Genomic DNA, 7359 nt, shown 5'->3' on the forward strand with positions numbered 1-7359 from the left:
AACCAAGGTATTTATATGTGCTTAGTTCATCCATTGGTTCAATTTGTTCACCAGTTTCGAGTGTGTAGCTATTATTAAGGATTTTTCCTTTCGAGATTGACAGAATTTTGCACTTGTCGACACCGAATTTCATATGAATATCTTTGGAGAACTGTTCCGTAATGCTTGCTAACTCAAGCAGCGTGTTTTTGTCAGTGGAGTAAAGTTTTATATCGTCCATGTACATGAGGTGTGATAAGTTATATTGGGTGTTATTACCGTAAAGTGTGAATCCTGGTTTTATTTAACAAGAGTGAAAGAGGATTTAAGGCCAAGCAAAACCAGAGGGGGTTCAGAGCGTCTCCTTGAAAAACTCCTCGTTGGATACGAATTGGTTCAGTAGTTAGAGATTTCATGGACGATTGTTTTATTTTTAATACAGTTTGCCAGTTTTGCATAGAATTTTGAAGAAATGATATGAGGGTTGGGTTTATTTTATACAATTTTAAGACATACAATAACCAGCTATGCGGGACTGAATCAAAGGCTTTTTGATAATCAATAAACATAGTATGGATATCTGATTTTGATTTTACCGCACTACTTAAAATGATTGCATCAAAAGTAAGCTGCTCCTTACAACCTTGGCTATTTTTTCTACACCCCTTTTGCTGTTCGGCTAGTATATTATGTTTAGTTAAATGTTTGTATATTTCTTCACTTATGCAAGCTGATAAAATTTTATATATGGTTTGTAAGCAAGTTATTGGTCGGTATTTATCTGGATTTGTGGTATCATGTTTATCTTTAGGTACTAAGTATGTGATTCCATGTGTTATATATTTCGGTAGTAAATGTGGTGATTGAATGAATGTATTTAAGTACTTATGTATGTATGAGTGTATGCTACTAAATTTCTTGTACCAATAGTTGTGAATATTGTCTGAGCCTGGGGATTTCCAATTGTGCATTCGTTTGATGACATCTATAAATGTTTCTATTGGTATGAAGTTGAACTCCATCTCTGGAATATGTGTAGTTATTTCGTTAACCCAGTCTGCATGTTCATTATGTTCTATGGGGTTTTCCCATGTCTTAGCCCAGAATTGTCGAAATATTTCAGGGGGAGGTATTTCTAGATTTTGCTCATTATCTTTGCAGTTAGATAATAAATTCTATAGAAGATTTTTTCATTGTTAGCAAATGTTTTGTTTTCTATTTTACGGGCAGTACACGTCAAATATCTCTTAAGTCTACTAGCTGCTGCATTGAGTTTCTGTTTTAAGGTATCTAAGAAGTGTTCTATATGCGTGTTTGTATTTTCATATTGTGCGTGTGATTGATATTGTGTCTTTATGAGTTCTACTGCAGCTACTACTTTTCGGTTTCTATTTCCTCTAATAAATTGTGTTAACCTGCCTATATTGGCTCGCAACTTCCTTATTTTATTTTCTTATCTTCTTTGCCAACTAGGTTTTCTGTATGATTTGTTTTGGTGGTTGTTTTGTGTTAAGAATGTCATTCTTGCCCCATTACATTTAGCTGCTGTCCATGCTGCACAGTAAATTATTGTCTGTAGAGTGATAAAATCAGTATCAGTGTTTACAAATTTTGTCAGTATCATCGTATCTATGTATTTCATTATTAATGAAAACTTTTTAGAAGTTCTTTGATTTGGAATGTATGGTCTGCTAGTTGGTTCAGTATCACAAAAATGTTCTAGAGCATGAACGAATGTGTTCTCTATTTCAGTGTTTACTTCTAAGGTCACATCATGATCGTGGGTGATACTTTCTATGTTTTGTTCATCGATAGGGGTTGATGTAACGGAATCAGTGCATGTAACTGTAGTGTTTTGCATTTTCCTAGCTTGTGAGTTTGTTTCTGAATTAGATTTGAATGCATCGTAGTGTGTAATATTACTTTGTTCTGTTGTTTGTAAATGTTCATTATCTGTGTCTTCCGTTAGTGTGTGTGTATAATGTAATTCATCTGCTACTTGTTGTTTAATCAGTGTTAATCTATCTTGTTTAATATATTTATTATTTATTATTGCCCTTCGTTGATCCGCTAATCTTTTCTCTGTAATATGTATAAACTCTGGGTATAAGTTTATAAACTCTTCATACAAACGTTTTCTATAAGCGGTCTTATTAGTCTCTAATTGTGTTATTTCGAAATAAATCCTAATAATTGCTTCATTGCATTCATTTGTCCATTTCATACGTTTTCCTGTTAGTGTGTTAAGGGATGTTTTAAGATTTGTGGCGTTTTGTTGTATCTGAGTTTGGATTACTTGCAATTCTGTTTTAACTTCATCGTAAATCTGATCAATGGTTTCTTGTGATAATAATTTCTTTTGTATAATAGCTCTACGTTGGTCACCAATTCTCTGTCTGCTTACTTCCATATGTGGATATTTATCTATAAATTTTATATGTAATGAAGAAAGATATGAATTTGTGTCTGATTCTAAATTTGTAAGATATAGGTAGGTACGTAGGATGAACTTATTCATTTCCATACTCCATTTTTTACGTTTTTTTACGCCACTGGTGGTTGGCACAGGTTCACTGACAAAATTTATCTCCTGTGCAACATCCGCCAGTTGAGCACCGGTTGATGATGAATTTGGTGAAGATGCATACAAAATTGGTGATGAAGAGGGTATTGATGGGAATAAAGATTTAGAGGATGAAATAAAGATTTAAAGGATAATAAAGATTTAAAGGATGGCACGTTCGCCTGTATATATTTTTTAGTTTTAGACCTAGTTATCATATTATTCCCACGAGTAGCTAGGGACATAAAAGTCAATCACAGCAGAGCCCTGCATTCACTGCGATAAGGGTAAATTAAATTAGAGGTCCCCTTGTCTCTAAAGTTCGCATACTAACGACTAAGCACCCCCTTAGCCATGGAGCCCTCGGCGTACGCTGTTCCACCTTGGCTTGGGTTGTATCTCTCTTGGTCTGTCTTCTCATCTTAGGCCAATCCAACATGAATAGATCTATTGGCATAGCCCTAAGAATCATTGAAGCGCACAAGCCCCACCACGTCGGCAATGTAAAGATACGTCGGTGGGGTTATCATTTTTATTATTATATTATTATTGCTTTCTCAAGATAAGTAATGTAGTAGGCCCAGTAACAACACTATTATTAATGAAGTTTTATTAAATCGTTACTATCGAATGAATACCTATGGATTGCTGTTATCAATAGTATTAATAATAATAATGTCCTCCAGACCGATTTCGGCCACGGCGGCCAATCTCAAGAGAGATTAGCCAACTACGCAGGAGATATTATAGTGCACAAGTGTGTGCGCAAACACAGGTGTACTCTCTGTTCCCTAACTCTCAGGCAGGCAAACGAGTTATCAATAGTATTGTGAACAGAGAGCTATAGTAACTATCGATAATATCGACAATATTGAAACAAGACGATACTTTCGGAAGTACTGTCGATAATAGTTTTCGAGGTCAAACTATCGATAGTTCTGCAACACTGATACCTGGGATTAGGTAAATGAAACTACAATTTATTAGATTACAAAAACAATCACTTCTACACTATATACACTCCGTAGCGAATATCTAGACAGCGCGATTCAGGAATGTGACATTTCGAATGAGCGCCATCTATCGTTAACGGGGTGTAACATACGCCATCATACAACTGGATAATAGAATAACGGAAGCTTTTACAAAGATTAATATAATTGAAAAATGAGTATGAAAACTAGATAAAGATGTTTAGACAACTTGTAGCCGAGATGGCCCCGTGGTAAGAACGCCTGAATCTTAACCAATGATCGTGAGTTCAAACCCGGGCAAGCACCACTGAATTTTCATGTGCTTAATTTGTGATTATAATTCATCTCTGCTTGACGGTGAAGGAAAACATCGTGAGGAAACCTGCATGTGTCTAATTTCACTGAAATTCTGCCACATGTGTATTCCACCAACCCGTCTTTAGCCCAGCAGTGGGACATTCACAGGCTGTTACGGATACGAACGGTTTAGACAACTGCACGGGACTAATAATGGTACTTGTGTGCGCGTGCAAGCACAGACAGTCTCTATTCCCACACACTCTTAATCCTATTGAGAACCGAGATGGTAGTGAATAGAATGTGTAAATCGTTACCAATGATAGCGTGTTAAAACCCAGATTAGCACCACTAAATTGGAACAGCGTATTGGAATAAGCTCCTCATCAAAGGGAGAAGAGGGATTAGCCAAGCAGTGGGACATAGACATTTACATAATCCCAGGGTGAAAATTAGAGAGTTCAGGCGCAAACAATGTCTTTACACGCTTCCAAATCTCACTTCTAGCGTACAACTTACTTTTACTTTTTTTTTCTATTTACTTATTATTCCTACTCCACTTGTGATTTGGAGCTCTAACTTGCAGCTTCAATGCGGGTTGATGGATATACATAGCAATACTTCATCCCATAAAAGCAGATCTCCTGACAATGTGCCCATTAATTAAGCACATCAAAGTGCAGTGGTGTTTGCCCGGGCTTTGCAAGTGGGTGGGGGATTGTTCTTAATTTAAATAAACGTCAAAATAATCATTAACGCACCTGAGCATCGAAGCCGAGTATCTCGTGGCTGAGCGAGGACGTCCTACCACTTTTCATTTCGTGCAAATGCCTGAACATGTTCAGGCGAGCGCTCCCTCTACCGTTATCGAGTTCACCTGTAGAAAAGAAAAACTATTGTATTGCGCACTACAAACAGCTCACATACCATCAACCAATGACGTCATTACAATTTTAAGATCAAATTTTATACTGCCATTGTCATTACAACTAAGTTTCTTGACCATAAAATATTTATCTGAGGATAAAATAAATGATATTACAATATAATATTAACAAAGTCGGTTTTTGTCCCGACTGAGTAGGTATCATTTAATTTGTTTAAAAATGTAACAGCATTTTTACCCACAGCTGGGATAAGGCGTCATCTCCTTATTACGAGTACACACGTATAGGATCTCTACATGATAATCGAATAAAAACTTCTGGATACGAAGCCTTATAAATATTTTTTTTTATAGAATAGGAAGGCGGACGAGCATATGGGCCACCTGATGGTAAGTGGTCACCAACGCCCATAGACATTGGCATTGCAAGAAATGTTAACCATCGCTTACATCGCCAATGCGCCACCAACCTTGGGAACTAAGATGTTATGTCCCTTGTGCCTGTAATTAAATACTCAATATTTAATTTAGTTACTAAAATTCACGACTTCAACAAGATAATAACGAACGTACCTTGAGTGAGAACGCCTATGAGCGTCGACTTGCCCGCCTCGTTCGCCCCCATCACCGCGACCCGCAGCTCGACGCTCTGCTGCGTGTCCGCCAGCTGCGAACCGAGTACGTACTGTAGCGTAGACAGGTTTAGACAGAGATAGAATTATCAAATCTTTTGACCCTTATCGTGTAACCAGTTTTGGTGTTTGTTGAAACTTGACAGTTGGTGCGTTCATTGTGTTTTATGTTCAATTTTCGCTTATATTTATGTTAGAAAACGATTCTAATCCAGTGAAAAGGCCGAGAAACAATCCTTATATCATATCGATGGTTATACAATGGTGCAGTGTCGTATTATTTCATGTTAAAGCGACAGATAATATAGTTTCTCAGTGATGTTTATTTATGCCATAGCATGACGGAACCTTATATCGCATTAAAATCCTAAAGATAATATGATTTTCCAGTTTTTATTATTCATAACCTATAATTATTTATCATGTGAGTGCTGCCAGCATCGGCTAAAAAAAGTCCCGATATTCGATAAAAAATATCGACTCGTCGACAATGAAACAAATAAATACGGCGTCCATTAATAAACTAAAGTGCTTCGTTATATGTATATATGTTATTTTAATTTATTCGTTATCCTATTTATAGTTTTCTAACGACAACATGATTTAACATTCTTCATGAATTTATAATATTATTAGATTCCGAGTTAAGAGGGTAATATAGAAATATATGTGCAACCATTCTTTATGAGGAGAACACTAATCCAGTACCATATAAAGATGCCGAAGTACTATTGATAACGGAAACAAAAACAAACAATGCAACGGTTTTCGGGTGTAGGAGGAAAACAAAAAAATATTATAATTAAAAAATGTATAATAAACATTAAAAAGTAAAATTTAATATCCCTATTTAGTTTTAATTAAGTACCGAAAATCTCCCAAAACAGGGAACGCGGGTACTATGGCAACGTTATAAGCACACATCGACAAACCATCTCCGTCTCGATCGCGGCCTCGCGGCCCCTCGGTGTACCAGTTCCAGGCGTGCCCACCTTGCGGATGTACACCTCGGCGACGGCGCGCGCGGGCGCCACGCGGCGGGCCCGCGCGCCCACGAGCGCGGCGCCGAGCGCGCGTGCCATGTCTCGCAGCGCGCGCAGCGACGCCCGCAGCGCACCCGCCCGCAGCCCGCGCAGCGCGCCGCAGTCGCGCACGCCCACCACGTACACCGCCGCGCCGCCGCCCGAGCGCAGCCACCACTTCAGCTGCGGGGGGGGCACGTGTTGAGGTGTCGGGGTGACAATACGATATATTTTTACTGGTGGGAGAGCTTTGTTCGAGCCCGTCCGGGTACGAGGGGGTGCCTCGTCAGATATTCTACCGCAGACCAGCAGTACTCGGTATTGTTGTGTTCCGGTTTGAAGGGTGAGTGAGCCAGTGTAAATACAGGCACGGGGGACATAGCATCTTAGTTCCCGAGGTTGGTGGCGCATTGATGATGTGAGCGATGATTAACATTTCTTACAATGCCAATGTCTATGGACGTAGATGACCACTTCCCATCGGGTGGCTTATATGCTCGTCCGCCTTCCTATTCTATAAAAAAAAAATATCTCGCTGAATGTCAACCGCCTATCAAAATTCATTTTAATTAAACGATTCGCTAACTAACAGCTTCACACGTGTGTATCCGGGGCATTATTATGCTTTTGACATGCCGCTTAACGTTGTACGTCACTCGAAACGGCGCCACCTATCGGCCCCGAGTGGAACTACGAGCATCGCATCGATATATTTCACGAGCACAACCTCAATAAAATTGTTTGTATTATACGCTCAAATTGAATATACATATATATTGCTTAAACGACATATAAAAACACTATTGTTTTTTTTTAATCCGTGTTATAAAATGAATTACCTCGTGGCGTTGAGCTGTCAAGACCACAGGGTCTGTATGAAAGCACACACTGTAGCTCGTGGTTGCGTTTTATCAGCGTTAACAGTCAAAATTAGCATATTTTTAAAACCTTCGTGATTTAATAAAATATTTCGAACAAGGAAAATGTTTTCCTAATAAAGTGTTTG

General features: G+C 38.4%; 1 long non-coding RNA gene across 1 annotated transcript; it reads right to left on the bottom strand.

The window, feature by feature from the left end:
- Positions 1–4597: 4597 nt before the first annotated feature.
- On the bottom strand, positions 4598–6411 carry LOC126778721 (uncharacterized). The gene is made up of 3 exons (XR_007670225.1): positions 6324–6411; positions 5273–5366; positions 4598–4690 (listed from the first exon to the last, which is right to left on the bottom strand). It is a non-coding gene; the product is annotated as an uncharacterized LOC126778721 (long non-coding RNA).
- Between the last annotated feature and the right edge of the window lie 948 nt (positions 6412–7359).

This window comes from Nymphalis io, chromosome 27 (genome assembly GCF_905147045.1).
Source record: "Nymphalis io chromosome 27, ilAglIoxx1.1, whole genome shotgun sequence".
Taxonomy (NCBI): domain Eukaryota; kingdom Metazoa; phylum Arthropoda; class Insecta; order Lepidoptera; family Nymphalidae; genus Nymphalis; species Nymphalis io.